Raw genomic sequence first — 20,803 nt, forward strand, 5'->3', positions numbered from 1 at the left:
TGATATGAACGGATACAAACACCCTTATTTTGAAAAAAAATGAAACCTGGGGAGCGCTATTTTCAAAAAATGAAAGAACCTTCGTCGTCGTCTCTGTCGTTTTCGTCTTCGTCGTCTTTGTCTTCTTCGTCTTCGTCTGCGTCGTCTTCGTCTGCGTCGTCTTCGTCTGCGTCGTCTTTTTCAAGTAGGCAGACGAAGGGACAGAGAGATAATATGAACGGATGCAAACACCCTTATTTTTTAAAAAAATGAGATCTGAGTGACCCTATTAGAAAAAAAAAAAAAAAAAAAAAAGATTCGAAAATGGGTAGCTAGGATAATTTCTTCCAGTGGGCAGGGGGTGGGACGGAGAGACGATCTGAACGAATGCAAACACCCTTATTTTGAAAAAAATGAAACCTGGGGAGCCCTATTTTCAAAAAATTAAAGAACCTTCGTCGTCGTCTCCGTCGTCTTTGTCTGCGTCCTCTTCGTCTGCGTCGTCTTTTTCAAGTAGGCAGAGGAAGGGACAGAGAGACGATATGAACGGATGCAAACACCCTTATTTTTAAAAAATGAAACCTGGGGAGCCCTATTTTCAAAAAATGAAAGAACCTTCGTCGTCGTCTCCGTCGTCTTCGTCCTCTTCGTCTTCATCTTCTTCTTCTGCGTCGTCTTCGTCTGCGTCGTCTTCGTCTGCGTCGTTTTCGTCTGCGTCGTCTTCGTCTGTGTCGTCTTCGTCTCTGTCGTCTTCGTCTGCGTCGTCTTTTTCAAGTAGGCAGAGGAAGGGACAGAGAGACGATATGAACGGATGCAAACACCCTTATTTTTAAAAAAATGAGATCTGAGTGACCCTATTAGAAAAAAGAAAAAAAAAAAAAAAAAAAAAAAAGATTCGAAAATGGGTAGCTAGGATAATTTCTTCCAGTGGGCAGGGGGTGGGACAGAGAGACGATCTGAACAAATGCAAACACCCTTATTTTGAAAGAAATGAAACCTGGGGAGTCTTATTTTCAAAAAATGAAAGAACCTTCCTCGTCGTCTCCGTCGTCTTCGTCTTCGTCGTCTTCGTCTGCGTTGTCTTCGTCTGCGCCGTATTCGTCTGCGTCGTCTTCGTCTGCGTCGTCTTCGTCTGCGTCGTCTTCGTCTGCGTCGTCTTTTTCAAGTAGGCAGAGGAAGGGACAGAGAGATGATATGAACGGATGCAAACACCCTTATTTTTAAAAAAATGAGATCTGAGTGACCCTATTAGAAAAAAGAAAAAAAAAAAAAAAAAAAAAAAGATTCGAAAATGGGTAGCTAGGATAATTTCTTCCAGTGGGCAGGGGGTGGGACAGAGAGACGATCTGAACGAATGCAAACAACCTTATTTTGAAAAAATAAAACCTGGGGAGCGCTATTTTCAAAAAATTAAAGAACCTTCGTCATTATCTCCGTCGTCTTCGTCTTCGTCGTCTTCGTCTGCGTCGTCTTCGTCGTCTTCGTCTGCGTCGTCTTCGTCTGCGTCCTCTTCGTCTGCGTCGTCTTTTTCAAGTAGGCAGAGGGAGGGACAGAGAGACGATATGAACGGATGCAAACACCCTTATTTCTAAAAAAATGAAACCTTGGGAGCCCTATTTTCAAAAAATGAAAGAACCTTCGTCGTCGTCTCCGTCGTCTTCGTCGTCTTGGTCTTCATCTTCTTCGTCTGCGTCGTCTTCGTCTCTGTCGTCTTTGTCTCCGTCGTCTTCGTCTGCGTCGTCTTCGTCTGTGTCGTCTTCGTCTGCGTCGTCTTTTTCAAGTAGGCAGAGGAAGGGACAGAGAGACAACATGAACGGATCCAATCACCCTTATTTTCAAAAAAATGAGATCTGAGTGACCCTATTAGAAAAAAAAAAAAAAAAAAAAAAGATTCGAAAATGGGTAGCTAGGATAATTTCTTCCAGTGGGCAGGGGGTGGGACAGAGAGACGATCTGAACAAATGCAAACACCCTTATTTTGAAAGAAATGAAACCTGGGGAGCCCTATTTTCAAAAAAAGAAAGAACCTTCCTCGTCGTCTCCGTCGTCTTCGTATTCGTCGTCTTCGTCTGCGTCGTCTTCGTCTGCGTCGTCTTCGTCTGCGTCGTCTTTTTCAAGTAGGCAGAAGAAGGGACAGAGAGACGATATGAACGGATGCAAACACCCTTATTTTTAAAAAAATGAAACCTGGGGAGCCCTATTTTCAAAAAATGAAAGAACCTTCGTCGTCGTCTCCGTAGTCTTCGTCGTCTTCGTCTTCATCGTCTTTGTCTGCGTCGTCTTTGTCTTCATCGTCTTCGTCTGCGTCGTCTTCGTCTGCGTCGTCTTCGTCTGCGTCGTCTTCGTCTGCGTCGTCTTCGTCTGCGTCGTCTTCGTCTGCGTCGTCTTCGTCTTCATCGTCTTCGTCTGCGTCGTCTTCGTCTTCGTCGTCTTCGTCTGCGTCGTCTTCGTCTTCGTCGTCTTCGTCTGCGTCGTCTTCGTCTGCGTCGTCTTCGTCTGAGTCGTCTTCGTCTGCGTCGTCTTCGTCTGCGTCGTCTTCGTCTGCGTCGTCTTCGTCTGCGTCGTCTTTTTCAAGTAGGCAGAGGAGGGGACAGAGAGACGATATGAACGGATGCAAACAACCTTATTTTCATAAAAGTGAGATCTGAGTGACCCTATTAAAAAAAAAAAAAAAGAAAAAAAAAAAAAAAAAAAAAAAAAAAAAGTCGTAATTGGGTAGCTAGGATAATTTCTTCCAGTAGGCAGGGGAGGGGACAGAGAGACGATCTGAACGAATGCAAACACCCTTATTTTGAAAAAAATGAAACCTGGGGAGCCCTATTTTAAAAAAAATTAAAGAACCTTCGTTGTCGTCTCCGTTGTCTTCGTCTTCGTCGTCTTCGTCTGGGTCGTCTTCGTCTGCGTCGTCTCTTTCAAGTAGGCAAAGGAAGGGACAGAGAGACGATATGAACGGATGCAAACACCCTTATTTTTAAGAAAATTAAACCTGGGGAGCCCTATTTTCAAAAAATGAAAGAACCTTCGTCGTCGTCTCCGTCGTCTTCGTCGTCTCCGTCGTCTTCGTCGTCTCCGTCGTCTTCGTCGTCTCCGTCGTCTTCGTCGTCTTCGTCTTCATCGTCTTCGTCTGCTTCGTCTTCGTCTGCAATGTCTTTTTCAATTAGGCAGAGGAAGGGACAGAGAGACGATATGATCGGATGCAAACACCCTTATTTTAAAAAAAAATGAAACCTTGGGAGCCCTATTTTCAAAAAATGAAAGAACCTTCGTCGTCGTCTCCGTCGTCTTCGTCTTCTTCGTCTTCATTGTCTTCATCTGCGTTGTCTTCGTCTGCGTCGTCTTTTTCAAGTAGGCCGAGGAAGGATAGAGAGATGATATGAACGGATGCAAACACCCTTATTTTGAAAAAAAATGAAACCTGGGGAGAGCTATTTTTATAAAATGAAAGAACCTTCGTCGTCGTCTCTGTCGTCTTCGTCTTCGTCGTCTTCGTCTCCGCGTCTTCGTCTGCGTCGTCTTCGTCTGCGTCGTCTTTTTCAAGTAGGCAAAGGAAGGGACAGAGAGACGATATGAACGGATGCAAACACCCTTATTTTTAAAAAAATGAAACCTGGGGAGCCCTATTTTCAAAAAATGAAAGAACCTTCGTAGTTGTCTCCGTCGTCTTCGTCGTCTTCGTCTTCATCGTCTTCATCTGCGTCGTCTTCGTTTGCATCGTCTTCGTCTGCGTCGGCTTCGTCTGCGTCGTCTTCGTCTGCGTCGTCTTTTTCAAGTAGGCAGAGGAAGGGACAGAGAGATAATATGAACGGATGCAAACACCCTTATTTTAAAAAAAATGAGATCTGAGTGACCCTATTAGGAAAAAAAAAAAAAAAAAAAAAAAAAAAAAAAAAAAAAAAAAAAAAAAAGATTCGAAAATGGGTAGCTAGGATAATTTCTTCCAGTGGGCAGGGGGTGGGACAGAGAGACGATCTGGACGAATGCAAACACCCTTATTTTGAAAAAAATGAAACCTGGGGAGCCCTATTTTCAAAAAATTAAAGAACCTTCGTCGTCGTCTCCGTTGTCTTCGTCTTCGTCATCTTCGTCTGCGTCGTCTTCGTCTGCGTCCTCTTCGTCTGCGTCGTCTTTTTCAAATAGGCAGAGGAAGGGACAGAGAGACGATATGAACGGATGCAAACACCCTTATTTTTAAAAAAATGAAACCTGTGGAGCCCTATTTTAAAAAAATGAAAGAACCTTCGTCGTCGTCTCCGTCGTCTTCGTCGTCTTCGTCTTCATCTTCTTCGTCTGCGTCGTCTTCGTCTGCGTCGTCTTCGTCTCCGTCGTCTTCGTCTGCGTCGTCTTCGTCTGCGTCGTCTTCGTCTGCATCGTCTTCGTCTGTGTCGTCTTCATCTGCGTCGTCTTTTTCAAGTAGGCAGAGGAAAAGACAGAGAGACGATATGAACGGATGCAAACACCCTTATTTTTAAAAAAATGAAATCTGAGTGACCCTATTAGAAAAAAGAAAAAAAAAAAAAAAAAAAAGATTCGAAAATGGGTAGCTAGGATAATTTCTTCCAGTGGGCAGGGGGTGGGACAGAGAGACGATCTGAACAAATGCAAACACCCTTATTTTGAAAGAAATGAAACCTGGGGAGCCCTATTTTCAAAAAATGAAAGAACCTTCCTCGTCGTCTCCGTCGTCTTCGTCTTCGTCGTCTTCGTCTGCTTTGTCTTCGTCTGCGTTGTCTTTTTCAAGTAGGCAGAGGAAGGGACAGAGAGACGATATGAACGGATGCAAACACCCTTATTTTTAAAAAAATGAAACCTGGGGAGCCCTATTTTCAAAAAATGAAAGAACCTTCGTCGTCGTCTCCGTCATCTTCGTCGTCTTCGTCTCCATCGTCTTCGTCTGCGTCGTCTTCGTCTGCATCGTCTTTGTCTGAGTCGTCTTCGTCTGCGTCGTTTTCATCTGCGTCGTCTTCGTCTGTGTCGTCTCCGTGTGCGTCGTCTTTTACAAGTAGGCAGAGGAAGGGACAGAGAGACGATATGAACGGATGCAAACACCCTTATTTTTATAAAAATGAGATCTGAGTGACCCTATTGAAAAAAAAAAAAAAAAAAAAAAGAGCCGTAATTGGGCAGCTAGGATAATTTCTTCCAGTAGGCAGGGGAAGGGTCAGAGAGACGATCTGAACGAATGCAAACACCTTTATTTTGAAATAAATGAAACCTGGGGAGCCCTATTTTCAAAAAATTAAAGAACCTTCGTCGTCGTCTCCGTCGTCTTCGATTTCGTCGTCTTCGTCTGCGTCGTCTTCGTCTGCGTCGTCTTCGTCTGCGTCTTCTTCGTCTGCGTCGTCTTTTTCAAGTAGGCAGAGGAAGGGACAGAGAGACGATATGAACGGATGCAAACACCCTTATTTTTAAAAAGGGTGCCCTATTTTAAAAAAATGAAAGAACCTTCGTCGTCGTCTCCGTCGTCTTCGTCGTCTTCGTCTTCATCTTCTTCGTCCGCGTCGTCTTCGTCTTCGTCTGCGTCGTCTTCGTCTCTGTCGTCTTCGTCTCCGTCGTCTTTGTCTGCGTCGTCTTCGTCTGTGTCGTCTTCGTCTGCGTCGTCTTTTTCAAGTAGGCAGAGGAAGGGACAGAGAGACGACATGAACGGATCCAAACACCCTTATTTTTAAAAAAATGAGATCTGAGTGACCCTATTAGAAAAAAGAAAAAAAAAAAAAAAAAAGATTCGAAAATGGGTAGCTAGGATAATTTCTTCCAGTGGGCAGGTGGTGGGACAGAGAGACGATCTGAACAAATGCAAACACCCTTATTTTGAAAGAAATGAAACCCGGGGAGCCCTATTTTCAAAAAGGGAAAGAACCTTCCTCGTCGTCTCCGTCGTCTTCGTCTTCGTCGTCTTCGTCTGCGTCGTCTTCGTCTGCGTCGTCTTCGTCTGCGTCGTCTTTTTCAAGTAGGCAGAAGAAGGGACAGAGAGACGATATGAACGGATGCAAACACCCTCATTTTCAAAAAAATGAAACCTGGGGAGCCCTATTTTCAAAAAATGAAAGAACCTTCGTCGTCGTCTCCGTCGTCTTCGTCGTCTTCGTCTTCATCGTCTTCGTCTGCGTCGTCTTCGTCTTCGTCGTCTTCGTCTGCGTCGTCTTCTTCTGCATCGTCTTCGTCTGCGTAGTCTTCGTCTGCGTCGTCTTCGTCTGCGTCGTCTTCGTCTGCGTCGTCTTCGTCTGCGTCGTCTTCGTCTGCGTCGTCTTTTTCAAGTAGGCAGAGGAGGGGAAAGAGAGACGATATGAACGGATGCAAACACCCTTATTTTCATAAAAGTGAGATCTGAGTGACCCTATTAAAAAAAAAAAAAAAAAAAAAAAAAAAAAAAAAAAAAAAAAGTCGTCATCGGGTAGCTAGGATAATTTCTTCCAGTAGGCAGGGGAGGGGACAGAGAGACGATCTGAACGAATGCAAACACCCTTATTTTGTAAAAAATGAAACCTGGGGAGCCCTATTTTCAAAAAATTAAAGAACCTTCGTTGTCGTCTCGGTCGTCTTCGTCTTCGTCGTCTTCGTCTGGGTCGTCTTCATCTGCGTCGTCTCTTTCAAGTAGGCAAAGGAAGGGACAGAGAGACGATATGAACGGATGCAAACACCCTTATTTTTAAGAAAATTAAACCTGGGGAGCCCTATTTTCGAAAAATGAAAGAACCTTCGTCGTCGTCTCCGTCGTCTTCGTCGTCTCCGTCGTCTTCGTCGTCTTCGTCTTCATCGTCTTCGTCTGCTTCGTCTTCGTCTGCAATGTCTTTTTCAAGTAGGCAAAGGAAGGGACAGAGAGACGATATGATCGGATGCAAACACCCTTATTTAAAAAAAAAATGAAACCTTGGGAGCCCTATTTTCAAAAAATGAAAGAACCTTCGTCGTCGTCTCCGTCGTCTTCGTCTTCTTCGTCTTCATTGTCTTCGTCTGCGTTGTCTCCGTCTGCGTCGTCTTTTTCAAGTAGGCAGAGGAAGGATAGAGAGATGATATGAACGGATGCAAACACCCTTATTTTGAAAAAAAATGAAACCTGGGGAGCGCTATTTTAAAAAAATGAAAGAACCTTCGTAGTCGTCTCTGTCGTCTTCGTCTTCGTCGTCTTCGTCTTCGTCGTCTTCGTCTGCGTCGTCTTTGTCTGCGTCGTCTTTTTCAAGTAGGCAAAGGAAGGGACAGAGAGTCGATATGAACGGATGCAAACACCCTTATTTTTAAAAAAATGAAACCTGGGGAGCAATTCTTTCAAAAAATGAAAGAACCTTCGTAGTTGTCTCCGTCGTCTTCGTCGTCTTCGTCTTCATCGTCTTCGTCTGCGTCGTCTTCGTCTGCGTCGTCTTCGTCTGCGTCGTCTTCGTCTGCGTCGTCTTCGTCTGCGTCGTCTTCGTCTGCGTCGTCTTCGTCTGCGTCGTCTTCGTCTGCGTCGTCTTTTTCAAGTAGGCAGAGGAAGGGACAGAGAGACGATATGAACGGATGCAAACACCCTTATTTTTATAAAAATGAGATCTGAGTGACCCTATTGAAAAAAAAAAAAAAAAAAAAGAGTCGTAATTGGGTAGCTAGGATAATTTCTTCCAGTAGGCAGGGGAGGGGTCAGAGAGACGATCTGAACGAATGCAAACACCCTTATTTTGAAAAAAATGAAACCTGGGAGCCCTATTTTCAAAAAATGAAAGAACCTTCGTCGTCGTCTCCGTAGTCTTCATTTTCGTCGTCTTCGTCTTCGTCGTCTTCGTCTGCGTTGTCTTCGTCTGCGTCGTCTTTTTCAAGTAGGCGAAGGAAGGGACAGAGATACGATATGAACTAATGCAAACACCCTTATTTTTGAAATAATAAAACCTGGGGAGCCCTATTTTCAAAAAATGAAAGAACCTTCGTCGTCGTCTCCGTCGTCTTCATCTTCGTCGTCTTCGTCTTCGTCGTCTTCGTCTTCGTCGTCTTCGTCTGCGTTGTCTTCGTCTGCGTCGTCTTTTTCAATTAGGCAGAGGAGGGGACAGAGAGATGATATGAACAGATGCAAACACCCTTATTTTTAAAAAAATGAGATCTGAGTGACCCTATTGAAAAAAAAAAAAAAAAAAAAAAAAAAAAAAAAAAAAAAAAAAAAAAAAAGATTCGAAAATGGGTAGCTAGGATAATTTCTTCCAGTAGGCAGGGGGTGGGACAGAGAGACGATCTGAACGAATGCAAACACCCTTATTTTGAAAAAAATGAAACCTGGGGAGCCTTATTATCAAAAAATGAAAGAACCTTCGTCGTCGTCTCCGTCGTCTTCATCTTCGTCGTCTTCGTCTTCGTCGTCTTCGTCTGCATTGTCTTCGTCTCCGTCGTCTTTTTCAAGTAGGCAAAGGAAGGGACAGAAAGACGATATGAACGAATGCAAACACCCTTATTTTGAAAAAAAATGAAACCTGGGGAGCCCTATTTTCAAAAAATGAAAGAACCTTCGTCGTCGTCTCCGTCGTCTTCATCTTCGTCGTCTTCGTCTTCGTCGTCTTCGTCTGCATTGTCTTCGTCTGCGTCGTCTTTTTCAAGTAGGCAAAGGAAGGGACAGAGAGATGATATGAACAGATGCAAACACCCTTATTTTTAAAAAAATGAGATCTGAGTGACCCTATTGAAAAAAAAAAAAAAAAAAAAAAAAAAAAAAAAAAAAAAAAGATTCGAAAATGGGTAGCTAGGATAATTTCTTCCAGTAGGCAGGGGATGGGACAGAGAGACGATCTGAACGAATGCAAACACCCTTATTTTGAAATAAATGAAACCTGGGGAGCCTTATTTTCAAAAAATGAAAGAACCTTCGTCGTCGTCTCCGTCGTCTTCATCTTCGTCGTCTTCGTCTTCGTCGTCTTCGTCTGCATTGTCTTCGTCTCCGTCGTCTTTTTCAAGTAGGCAAAGGAAGGGACAGAAAGACAATATGAACGAATGCAAACACCCTTATTTTGAAAAAAATGAAACCTGGGGAGCCCTATTTTCAAAAAAAGAAAGAACCTTCCTCGTCGTCTCCGTCGTCTTCGTCTTCGTCGTCTTCGTCTGCGTCGTCTTCGTCTGCGTCGTCTTCGTCTGCGTCGTCTTCGTCTGCGTCGTCTTTTTATAGTAGGCAGAAGAAGGGACAGAGAGACGATATGAACGGATGCAAACACCCTTATTTTTAAAAAAATGAAACCTGGGGAGCCCTATTTTCAAAAAATGAAAGAACCTTCGTCGTTGTCTCCGTCGTCTTCGTCGTCTTCGTCTTCATCGTCTTCGTCTGCGTCGTCTTCGTCTTCGTCGTCTTCGTCTGCGTCGTCTTCGTCTGCATTGTCTTCGTCTGCGTCGTCTTCGTCTGCGTCGTCTTCGTCTGCGTCGTCTTTTTCAAGTAGGCAGAGGAGGGGACAGAGAGACGATATGAACGGATGCAAACACCCTTATTTTCATAAAAGTGAGATCTGAGTGACCCTATTAAAAAAAAAAAAAAAAAAAAAAAAAAAAAAAGTCGTAATTGGGTAGCTAGGATAATTTCTTCCAGTAGGCAGGGGAGGGGACAGAGAGACGATCTGAACGAATGCAAACACCCTTATTTTGTAAAAAATGAAACCTGGGGAGCCCTATTTTCAAAAAATTAAAGAACCCTCGTCGTCGTCTCTGTCGTCTTCCTCTTCGTCGTCTTCATCTGCGTCGTCTTCGTCTGCGTCCTCTTCGTCTGCGTCGTCTTTTTCAAGTAGGCAGAAGAAGGGACAGAGAGACGATATGAACGGATGCAAACACCCTTATTTTGAAAAAAAATGAAACCTGGGGAGCGCTATTTTTAAAAAATGAAAGAACCTTCGTCGTCGTCTCTGTCGTCTTCCTCTTCGTCGTCTTCATCTGCGTCGTCTTCGTCTGCGTCCTCTTCGTCTGCGTCGTCTTTTTCAAGTAGGCAGAGGAAGGGACAGAGAGACGATATGAACGGATGCAAACACCCTTATTTTTAAAAAAATGAAACCTGGAGAGCCCTATTTTCAAAAAATGAAAGAACCTTCGTCGTCGTCTCCGTCATCTTCGTCGTCTTCGTATTCATCCTCTTCGTCTGCGTCGTCTTCGTCTGCGTCGTCTTCGTCTGCGTCGTCATCGTCTGCGTCGTCTTCGTCTGTGTCGTCTTAGTCTGCGTCGTCTTTTTCAAGTAGGCAGACGAAGGGACAGAAAGACGATATGAACGGATGCAAACACCCTTATTTTTAAAAAATGAGATCTGAGTGACCCTATTAAAAAAAAAAAAAAAAAAAAAAAAAAAAAAAAAAAAAAAAAAAAAAAAAAAAAAAAAAAATCGTAAATGGGTAGCTAGGATAATTTCTTCCAGTAGGCAGGGGAGGGGACTGAGAGACGATCTGAACAAATTCAAACACCCTTATTTTGAAAAAAATGAAACCTGGGGAGCCCTATTTTCAAAAAAATGAAAGAACCTTCGTCTTCTTCTCCGTCGTCTTCGTCTTCGTCTTCGTCGTCTTCTTCTCCGTCGTCTTCGTCTTCGTCTTCGTCGTCTTCGTCTGCGTCGTCTTTGTCTGCGGCGTCTTTTTCAAGTAGGCAGAGGAAGGGACAGAGAGACGATATGAACGGATGCAAACACCCTTATTTTTAAAAAAATTAAACCTGGGGAGCCCTATTTTCAAAAAATTAAAGAACCTTCGTCGTCGTCTCCGTCGTCTTCGTCATCTTCGTCTTCATCGACTTCGTCTGCTTCGTCTTCGTCTGCGTCGTCTTCGTCTGCGTCGTCTTCCTCTGCGTCGTCTTTGTCTGCGTCGTCTTCGTCTGCGTCGTCTTCGTCTGCGTCGTCTTTTTCAAGTAGGCAGAGGAAGGGACAGAGAGACGATATGAACAGATGCAAACACCCTTATTTTTAAAAAATGAGATCTGAGTGACCCTATTAAAAAAAAAAAATAGAAAAAAAAAAAAAAGGAGTCGAAAATGGGTAGCTAGGATAATTTCTTCCAGTAGGCAGGGGAGGGGACAGAGAGACGATCTGAAAGAATGCAAACACCCTTACTTTGAGAAAAATGAAACCGGGGGAGCCCTATTTTTAAAAAATGAAAGAACCTTCGTAGTCGTCTCCGTCGTTTTCGTCTTCGTCGTCTTCGTCTGCGTCGTCTTCGTCTGCGTCGTCTTCGTCTGCGTCGTCTTCGCCTGTGTCGTCTTCGTCTGCGTCGTCTTTTTCAAGTAGGCAGAGGAAGGGACAGAGAGACGACATGAACGGATCCAAACACCCTTATTTTTAAAAAAATGAGATCTGAGTGACCCTATTAGAAAAAAAAAAAAAAAAAAAAAAAGATTCGAAAATGGGTAGCTAGGATAATTTCTTCCAGTGGGCAGGGGGTGGGACAGAGAGACGATCTGAACAAATGCAAACACCCTTATTTTGAAAGAAATAAAACCTGGGGAGCCCTATTTTCAAAAAAAGAAAGAACCTTCCTCGTCGTCTCCGTCGTCTTCGTCTTCGTCGTCTTCGTCTGAGTCGTCTTCGTCTGCGTCGTCTTCGTCTGCGTCGTCTTCGTCTGCGTCGTCTTTTTCAAGTAGGCAGAAGAAGGAACAGAGAGACGATATGAACGGATGCAAACACCCTTATTTTTTAAAAAAATTAAACCTGGGGAGCCCTATTTTCAAAAAATGAAAGAACCTTCGTCGTCGTCTCCGTCGTCTTCGTCGTCTTCGTCTTCATCGTCTTCGTCTGCGTCGTCTTCGTCTTCGTCGTCTTGGTCTGCGTCGTCTTCGTCTGCATCGTCTTCGTCTGCGTCGTCTTCGTCTGCGTCGTCTTCGTCTGCGTCGTCTTCGTCTGCGTCGTCTTTTTCAAGTAGGCAGAGGAGGGGACAGAGAGACGATATGAACGGATGCAAACACCCTTATTTTGTAAAAAATGAAACCTGGGGAGCCCTATTTTCAAAAAATTAAAGAACCTTCGTTGTCGTCTCCGTTGTCTTCGTCTTCGTCGTCTTCGTCTGGGTCGTCTTCGTCTGCGTCGTCTCTTTCAAGTAGGCAAAGGAAGGGACAGAGAGACGATATGAACGGATGCAAACACCCTTATTTTTAAGAAAATTAAACCTGGGGAGCCCTATTTTCAAAAAATGAAAGAACCTTCGTCGTCGTCTCCGTCGTCTTCGTCGTCTCCGTCGTCTTCGTCGTCTTCGTCTTCATCGTCTTCGTCTGCTTCGTCTTCGTCTGCAATGTCTTTTTCAAGTAGGCAGAGGAAGGGACAGAGAGACGATATGATCGGATGCAAACACCCTTATTTTTAAAAAAAATGAAACCTTGGGAGCCCTATTTTCAAAAAATGAAAGAACCTTCGTCGTCGTCTCTCTCGTCTTCGTCTTCTTCATCTTCATTGTCTTCGTCTGCGTTGTCTTCGTCTGCGTCGTCTTTTTCAAGTAGGCAGAGGAAGGATAGAGAGATGATATGAACGGATGCAAACACCCTTATTTTGAAAAAAAATGAAACCTGGGGAGCGCTATTTTTAAAAAATGAAAGAACCTTCGTCGTCGTCTCTATCGTCTTCGTCTTCGTCGTCTTCATCTGCGTCGTCTTCGTCTGCGTCGTCTTTTTCAAGTAGGTAAAGGAAGGGACAGAGAGACGATATGAACGGATGCAAACACCCTTATTTTTAAAAAAATGAAACCTGGGGAGCCCTATTTTCAAAAAATGAAAGAACCTTCGTAGTTGTCTCCATCGTCTTCGTCGTCTTCGTCTTCATCTTTTTCGTCTGCGTCGTCTTCGTCTGCATCGTCTTCGTCTGCATCGGCTTCGTCTGCGTCGTCTTCGTCTGCGTCGTCTTCGTCTGCATCGGCTTCGTCTGCGTCGTCTTCGTCTGCGTCGTCTTCGTCTGCGTCGTCTTTTTCAAGTAGGCAGAGGAAGGGACAGAGAGATAATATGAACGGATGCAAACACCCTTATCTTTGAAAAAATGAGATCTGAGTGACCCTATTAGAAAAAAAAAAAAAAAAAAAAAAAAAAAAAAAAAAAAAAAAAAAAAGATTCGAAAATGGGTAGCTAGGATAATTTCTTCCAGTGGGCAGGGGGTGGGAGAGAGAGACGATCTGAACGAATGCAAACACCCTTATTTTGAAAAAAAAGAAACCTGGGGAGCCCTATTTTCCAAAAATTAAAGAACCTTCGTCGTCGTCTCCGTCGTCTTCGTCTTCGTCATCTTCGTCTGCGTCGTCTTCGTCTGCGTCCTCTTCGTCTGCGTCGTCTTTTTCAAGTAGGCAGAGGAAGGGACAGAGAGATGATATGAACGGATGCAAACACCCTTATTTTTAAAAAAATGAAACCTGGGGAGCCCTATTTTCAAAAAATGAAAGAACCTTCGTCGTCGTCTCCGTCGTCTCCGTCGTCTTCGTCGTCTTCGTCTTCATCTTCTTCGTCTGCGTCGTCTTCGTCTGCGTCGTCTTCGTCTCCGTCGTCTTCGTCTGCGTCGTCTTCGTCTGCGTCGTCTTCGTCTGTGTCGTCTTCATCTGCGTCGTCTTTTTCAAGTAGGCAGAGGAAAAGACAGAGAGACGATATGAACGGATGCAAACACCCTTATTTTTAAAAAAATGAGATCTGAGTGACCCTATTAAAAAAAGAAAGAAAAAAAAAAAAAAAGATTCAAAAATGGGTAGCTAGGATAATTTCTTCCAGTGGGCAGGGGGTGGGACAGAGAGACGATCTGAACAAATGCAAACACCCTTATTTCGAAAGAAATGAAACCTGGGGAACCCTATTTTCAAAAAATGAAAGAACCTTCCTCGTCGTCTCCGTCGTCTTCGTCTTCGTCGTCTTCGTCTGCTTCGTCTTCGTCTGCGTCGTCTTTTTCAAGTAGGCAGAGGAAGGGACAGAGAGACGATATGAACGGATGCAAACACCCTTATTTTTAAAAAAATGAAACCTGTGGAGCCCTATTTTCAAAAAATGAAATAACCTTCGTCGTCGTCTCCGTCATCTTCGTCGTCTTCGTCTCCATCGTCTTCGTCTGCGTCGTCTTCGTCTGCATCGTCTTTGTCTGAGTCGTCTTCGTCTGCGTCGTTTTTATCTGCGTCGTCTTCGTCTGTGTCGTCTCCGTCTGCGTCGTCTTTTACAAGTAGGCAGAGGAAGGGACAGAGAGATGATATGAACGGATGCAAACACCCTTATTTTTACAAAAATGAGTTCTGAGTGACCCTATTAAAAAAAAAAAAAAAAAAAGCGCCGTAATTGGGTAGCTAGGATAATTTCTTCCAGTAGGCAGGGGAAGGGTCAGAGAGACGATCTGAACGAATGCAAACACCCTTATTTTGAAATAAATGAAACCTGGGGAGCCCTATTTTCAAAAAATTAAAGAACCTTCGTCGTCGTCTCCGTCGTCTTCGATTTCGTCGTCTTCGTCTGCGTCGTCTTCCTCTGCGTCTTCTTCGTCTGCGTCGTCTTTTTCAAGTAGGCAGAGGAAGGGACAGAGAGACGATATGAACGGATGCAAACACCCTTATTTTCATAAAAGTGAGATCTGAGTGACCCTATTAAAAAAAAAAAAAAAAAAAAAAAAAAAAAAAAAGTCGTAATTGGGTAGCTAGGATAATTTCTTCCAGTAGGCAGGGGAGGGGACAGAGAGACGATCTGAACGAATGCAAACACCCTTATTTTGTAAAAAATGAAACCTGGGGAGCCCTATTTTCAAAAAATTAAAGAACCTTCGTTGTCGTCTCGGTCGTCTTCGTCTTCGTCGTCTTCGTCTGGGTCGTCTTCGTCTGCGTCGTGTCTTTCAAGTAGGCAAAGGAAGGGACAGAGAGACGATATGAACGGATGCAAACACCCTCATTTTTAAGAAAATTTAACCTGGGGAGCCCTATTTTCAAAAAATGAAAGAACCTTTGTCGTTGTCTCCGTCGTCTTCGTCGTCTCCGTCGTCTTCGTCGTCTTCGTCTTCATCGTCTTCTTCTGCTTCGTCTTCGTCTGCAATGTCTTTTCAAGTAGGCAAAGGAAGGGACAGAGAGACGATATGATCGGATGCAAACACCCTTATTTTTAAAAAAAATGAAACCTTGGGAGCCCTATTTTCAAAAAATGAAAGAACCTTCGTCGTCGTCTCCGTCGTCTTCGTCTTCTTCGTCTTCATTGTCTTCGTCTGCGTTGTCTTCGTCTGTGTCGTCTTTTTCAAGTAGGCAGAGGAAGGATAGAGAGATGATATGAACGGATGCAAACACCCTTATTTTGAAAAAAAAATGAAACCTGGGGAGCGCTATTTTTAAAAAATGAAAGAACCTTCGTCGTCGTCTCTGTCGTCTTCGTCTTCGTCGTCTTCGCCTTCGTCGTCTTCGTCTGCGTCGTCTTCGTCTGCGTCGTCTTTTTCAAGTAGGCAAAGGAAGGGACAGAGAGACGATATGAACGGATGCAAACACCCTTATTTTTAAAAAAATGAAACCTGGGGAGCCCTATTTTCAAAAAATGAAAGAACCTTCGTAGTTGTCTCCGTCGTCTTCGTCGTCTTCGTCTTCATCGTCTTCGTCTGCGTCGTCTTCGTCTGCGTCGTCTTCGTCTGCGTCGGCTTCGTCTGCGTCGTCTTCGTCTGCGTCGTCTTCGTCTGCGTCGTCTTTTTCAAGTAGGCAGAGGAAGGGACAGAGAGACGATATGAACGGATGCAAACACCCTTATTTTTATAAAAATGAGATCTGAGTGACCCTATTGAAAAAAAAAAAAAAAAAGAGTCGTAATTGGGTAGCTAGGATAATTTCTTCCAGTAGGCAGGGGAGGGGTCAGAGAGACGATCTGAACGAATGTAAACACCCTTATTTTGAAAAAAATGAAACCTGGGAGCCCTATTTTCAAAAAATGAAAGAACCTTCGTCGTCGTCTCCGTAGTCTTCATCTTCATCGTCTTCGTCTTTGTCGTCTTCGTCTGCGTTGTCTTCGTCTGCGTCGTCTTTTTCAAGTAGGCGAAGGAAAGGACAGAGATACGATATGAACGGATGCAAACACCCTTATTTTTGAAATAATGAAACCTGGGGAGCCCTATTTTCAAAAAATGAAAGAACCTTCGTCGTCGTCTCCGTCGTCTTCTTCTTCGTCGTCTTCGTCTTCGTCGTCTTCGTCTTCGTCGTCTTCGTCTTCGTCGTCTTCGTCTTCGTCGTCTTCGTCTGTGTTGTCTTCGTCTGCGTCGTCTTTTTCAAGTAGGCAAAGGAAGGGACAGAGAGATGATATGAACAGATGCAAACACCCTTATTTTAAACAAAATGAGATCTGAGTGACCCTATTGAAAAAAAAAAAAAAAAAAAAGATTCGAAAATGGGTAGCTAGGATAATTTCTTCCAGTAGGCAGGGGGTGGGACAGAGAGACGATCTGAACGAATGCAAATACCCTTATTTTGAAAAAAATGAAACCTTGGGAGCCCTATTTTCAAAAAATGAAAGAACCTTCGTCGTCGTCTCCGTCGTCTTCATCTTCGTCGTCTTCTTCTTCGTCGTCTTCGTCTGCGTTGTCTTCATCTCCGTCGTCTTTTTCAAGTAGGCAAAGGAAGGGACAGAGAGACGATATGAACGAATGCAAACACCCTTATTTTGAAAAAAATGAAACCTGGGGAGCCCTATTTTAAAAAAATGAAAGAACCTTCGTCGTCGTCTCCGTCGTCTTCATCTTCGTCGTCTTCGTCTTCGTCGTCTTCGTCTGCGTTGTCTTCGTCTGCGTCGTCTTTTTAAAGTAGGCAAAGGAAGGGACAGAGAGATGATATGAACAGATGCAAACTCCCTTATTTTTTAAAAAAAAATGAGATCTGAGTGACCCTATTGAAAAAAAAAAGAAAAAAAAAAAAAAATTCGAAAATGGGTAGCTAGGATAATTTCTTCCAGTAGGCAGGGGATGGGACAGAGAGACGATCTGAACGAATGCAAACACCCTTATTTTGAAAAAAATGAAACCTGGGGAGCCCTATTTTCAAAAAATTAAAGAACCTTCGTTATCATCTCCGTCGTCTTCGTCTTCGTCGTCTTCGTCTGCGTCGTCTTCGTCTGCGTCCTCTTCGTCTGCGTCGTCTTTTTCAAGTAGGCAGAGGAAGGGACAGAGAGACGATATGAACGGATGCAAACACCCTTATTTTTAAAAAAATGAAACCTGGAGAGCCCTATTTTCAAAAAATGAAAGAACCTTCGTCGTCGTCTCCGTCGTCTTCGTCGTCTTCGTATTCATCTTCTTCGTCTGCGTCGTCTTCGTCTGCGTCGTCTTCGTCTGCGTCGTCTTCGTCTGCGTCGTCTTCGTCTGTGTCGTCTTCGTCTGCGTCGTCTTTTTAAAGTAGGCAGACGAAGGGACAGAAAGACGATATGAACGGATGCAAACACCCTTATTTTTAAAAAAATGAGATCTGAGTGACCCTATTAAAAAAAAAAAAAAAAAAAAAAAAAAAAAAAAAAAAAAAAAAAAAAAATCGTAAATGGGTAGCTAGGATAATTTCTTCCAGTAGGCAGTTGAAGGGATTGACAGACGATCTGAACGAATGCAAACACCCTTATTTTGAACAAAATGAAACCTGGGGAGCCCTATTTTCAAAAAAATGAAAGAACCTTCGTCTTCTTCTCCGTCGTCTTCGTCTTCGTCTTCGTCGTCTTCGTCTGCGTCGTCTTTGTCTGCGTCGTCTTTTTCAAGTAGGCAGAGGAAGGGACAGAGAGACGATATGAACGGATGCAAACACCCTTATTTTTAAAAAAATGAAACCTGGGGAGCCCTATTTTCAAAAAATTAAAGAACCTTCGTCGTCGTCTCCGTCGTCTTCGTCGTCTTCGTCTTCATCGACTTCGTCTGCTTCGTCTTCGTATGCGTCATCTTCGTCTGCGTCGTCTTCCTCTGCGTCGTCTTCGTCTGCGTCATCTTCGTCTGCGTCGTCTTCGTCTGCGTCGTCTTCGTCTGTGTCGTCTTTTTCAAGTAGGCAGAGGAAGGGACAGAGAGACGATATGAACAGATGCAAACACCCTTATTTTTAAAAAATGAGATCTGAGTGACCCTATTAAAAAAAAAAAAAAAAAGAAAAAAAAAAAAAGAGTCGAAAATGGGTAGCTAGGATAATTTCTTCCAGTAGGCAGGGGAGGGGACAGAGAGACGATCTGAAAGAATGCAAACACCCTTACTTTGAGAAAAATGAAACCAGAGGAGCCCTATTTTAAAAAAATGAAAGAACCTTTGTCGTCGTCTCCGTCGTCTTAGTCTTCGTCGTCTTCGTCTGCGTCGTCTTCGTCTGCGTCTTCTTTTTCAAGTAGGCACAGGAAGGGACAGAGAGACGATATGAACGGAAGCAAACACCCTTATTTTTTAAAAAATTAAACCTAGGGAGCCCTATTTTCAAAAAATGAAAGAACCTTCGTCGTCGTCTCCGTCGTCTTCGTCGTCTTCGTCTTCATCGTCTTCGTCTGCGTCGTCTTCGTCTGCGTCGTCTTCGTCTGCGTCGTCTTCGTCTGCGTCGTTTTCGTCTGCGTCGTCTTTTCCAAGTAGGCAGAGGAAGTGACAGAGAGACGATATGAACGGATGCAAACACCCTTATTTTTAAAAAATTGAAACCTGGGGATTCCTATTTTCAAAAAAATGAAAGAACCTTCGTCGTCGTCTCCGTCGTCTTCGTCGTCCTCGTCTTCATCGTCTTCGTCTGCGTCGTCTTCGTCTGCATCGTCTTAGTCTGCGTCGTCTTCGTCTGCGTCGTCTTCATCTGCGTCGTCTTCGTCTGCGTCGTCTTCGTATGCGTCGTCTTCGTCTGCGTCGTCTTCGTCTGCGTAGTCTTCGTTTGCGTCGTCTTTTTCAAGTAGGCAGAGGAAGGGACAGAGAGACGATATGAACGGATGCAAACACCCTTATTTTTGAAATAATGAAACCTGGGGAGCCCTATTTTCAAAAAATGAAAGAACCTTCGTAGTCGTCTTCGTCGTCTTCGTCTGAGTCGTCTGAGTCTGCGTCGTCTTCGTCTGCGTCGTCTTCGTCTGCGTCGTCTTCGTCTGCGTCGTCTTCGTCTGCGTCGTCTGCGTCGTCTTCGTGTGCGTCGTCTTCGTCTGCGTCGTCTTTTTCAAGTAGGAAGAGGAAGGGACAGAGAGATGATATGAACAGATGCAAACACCCTTATTTTTTAAAAAATGAGATCTGAGTGACCCTATTGAAAAAAAAAAAAATAAATAAAAAAAAATAAATAAATAAAAAAAGATTTGAAAATGGGTAGCTAGGATAATTTCTTCCAGTAGGCAGGGGGTGGGACAGAGAGACGATCTGAACGAATGCAAACACCCTTATTTTGAAAAAAATGAAACCTGGGGAGCCCTATTTTCAAAAAATTAAAGAACCTTCGTCATCATCTCCGTCGTCTTCGTCTTCGTCGTCTTCGTCTGCGTCGTCTTCGTCTGCATTGTCTTCGTCTGCGTCGTCTTTTTCAAGTAGGCAAAGGAAGGGACAGAGAGACGATATGAACGGATGCAAGCACCCTTATTTTTAAAATAATGAAACCTGGGAAGCCCTATTTTCAAAAAATGAAAGAACCTTCGTAGTCGTCTTCGTCGTCTTCGTCCTCTTCGTCTTCATCGTCTTCGTCTGAGTCGTCTTCGTCTGCGTCGTCTTCGTCTGCGTCGTCTTCGTCTGCGTGGTCTTCGTCTGCGTCGTCTTTTTCAAGTAGGAAGGGGAAGGGACAGAGAGATGATATGAACAGATGCAAACACCCTTATTTTTAAAAAAATGAGATCTGAGTGACCCTATTGAAAAAAAAAAAAAAAAAAAGATTCGAAAATGGGTAGCTAGGATAATTTCTTCCAGTAGGCAGGGGGTGGGACAGAGAGACGATCTGAATGAGTGCAAACACCCTTATTTTGAAAAAAATGAAACCTGGGGAGCCCTATTTTCAAAAAATTAAAGAACCTTCGTCATCATCTCCGTCGTCTTCGTCTTCGTCGTCTTCGTCTGCGTCATCTTCGTCTGCGTCCTCTTCGTCTGCGTCGTCTTTTCCAAGTAGGCAGAGGAAGGGACAGAGAGAGGATATGAACGGATACAAACACCCTTATTTTGAAAAAAATGAAACCTGGAGAGCCCTATTTTCAAAAAAATGAAAGAACCTTCGTCGTCGTCTCCGTCGTCTTCGTCGTCTTCGTATTCATCTTCTTCGTCTGCGTCGTCTTCGTCTGCGTCGTCTTCGTCTGCGTCGTCTTCGTCTGTGTCGTCTTCGTCTGCGTCGTCTTTTTCAAGTAGGCAGACGAAGGGACAGAAAGACGATATGAACGGATGCAAACACCCTTATTTTTAAAAAAATGAGATCTGAGTGACCCTATTAAAAAAAAAAAAAAAAAAAAAAAAAAAAGGAGTCGAAAATGGGTAGCTAGGATAATTTCTTCCAGTAGGCAGGGGAGGGGACAGAGAGACGATCTGAAAGAATGCAAACACCCTTACTTTGAGAAAAATGAAACCAGAGGAGCCCTATTTTAAAAAAATGAAAGAACCTTTGTCGTCGTCTCCGTCGTCTTCGTCTTCGTCGTCTTCGTCTGCGTCGTCTTCGTCTGCGTCTTCTTTTTCAAGTAGGCACAGGAAATGACAGAGAGACGATATGAACGGAAGCAAACACCCTTATTTTTTAAAAAATTAAACCTAGGGAGCCCTATTTTCAAAAAATGAAAGAACCTTCGTCGTTGTCTCCGTCGTCTTCGTCGTCTTCGTCTTCATCGTCTTCGTCTGCGTCGTCTTCGTCTGCGTCGTCTTCGTCTGCGTCGTCTTCGTCTGCGTCGTTTTCGTCTGCGTCGTCTTTTCCAAGTAGGCAGAGGAAGTGACAGAGAGACGATATGAACGGATGCAAACACCCTTATTTTTAAAAAATTGAAACCTGGGGATTCCTATTTTCAAAAAAAT

The sequence above is a fragment of the Palaemon carinicauda genome, chromosome 43 (genome assembly GCF_036898095.1).
Source record: "Palaemon carinicauda isolate YSFRI2023 chromosome 43, ASM3689809v2, whole genome shotgun sequence".
NCBI lineage: Eukaryota > Metazoa > Arthropoda > Malacostraca > Decapoda > Palaemonidae > Palaemon > Palaemon carinicauda.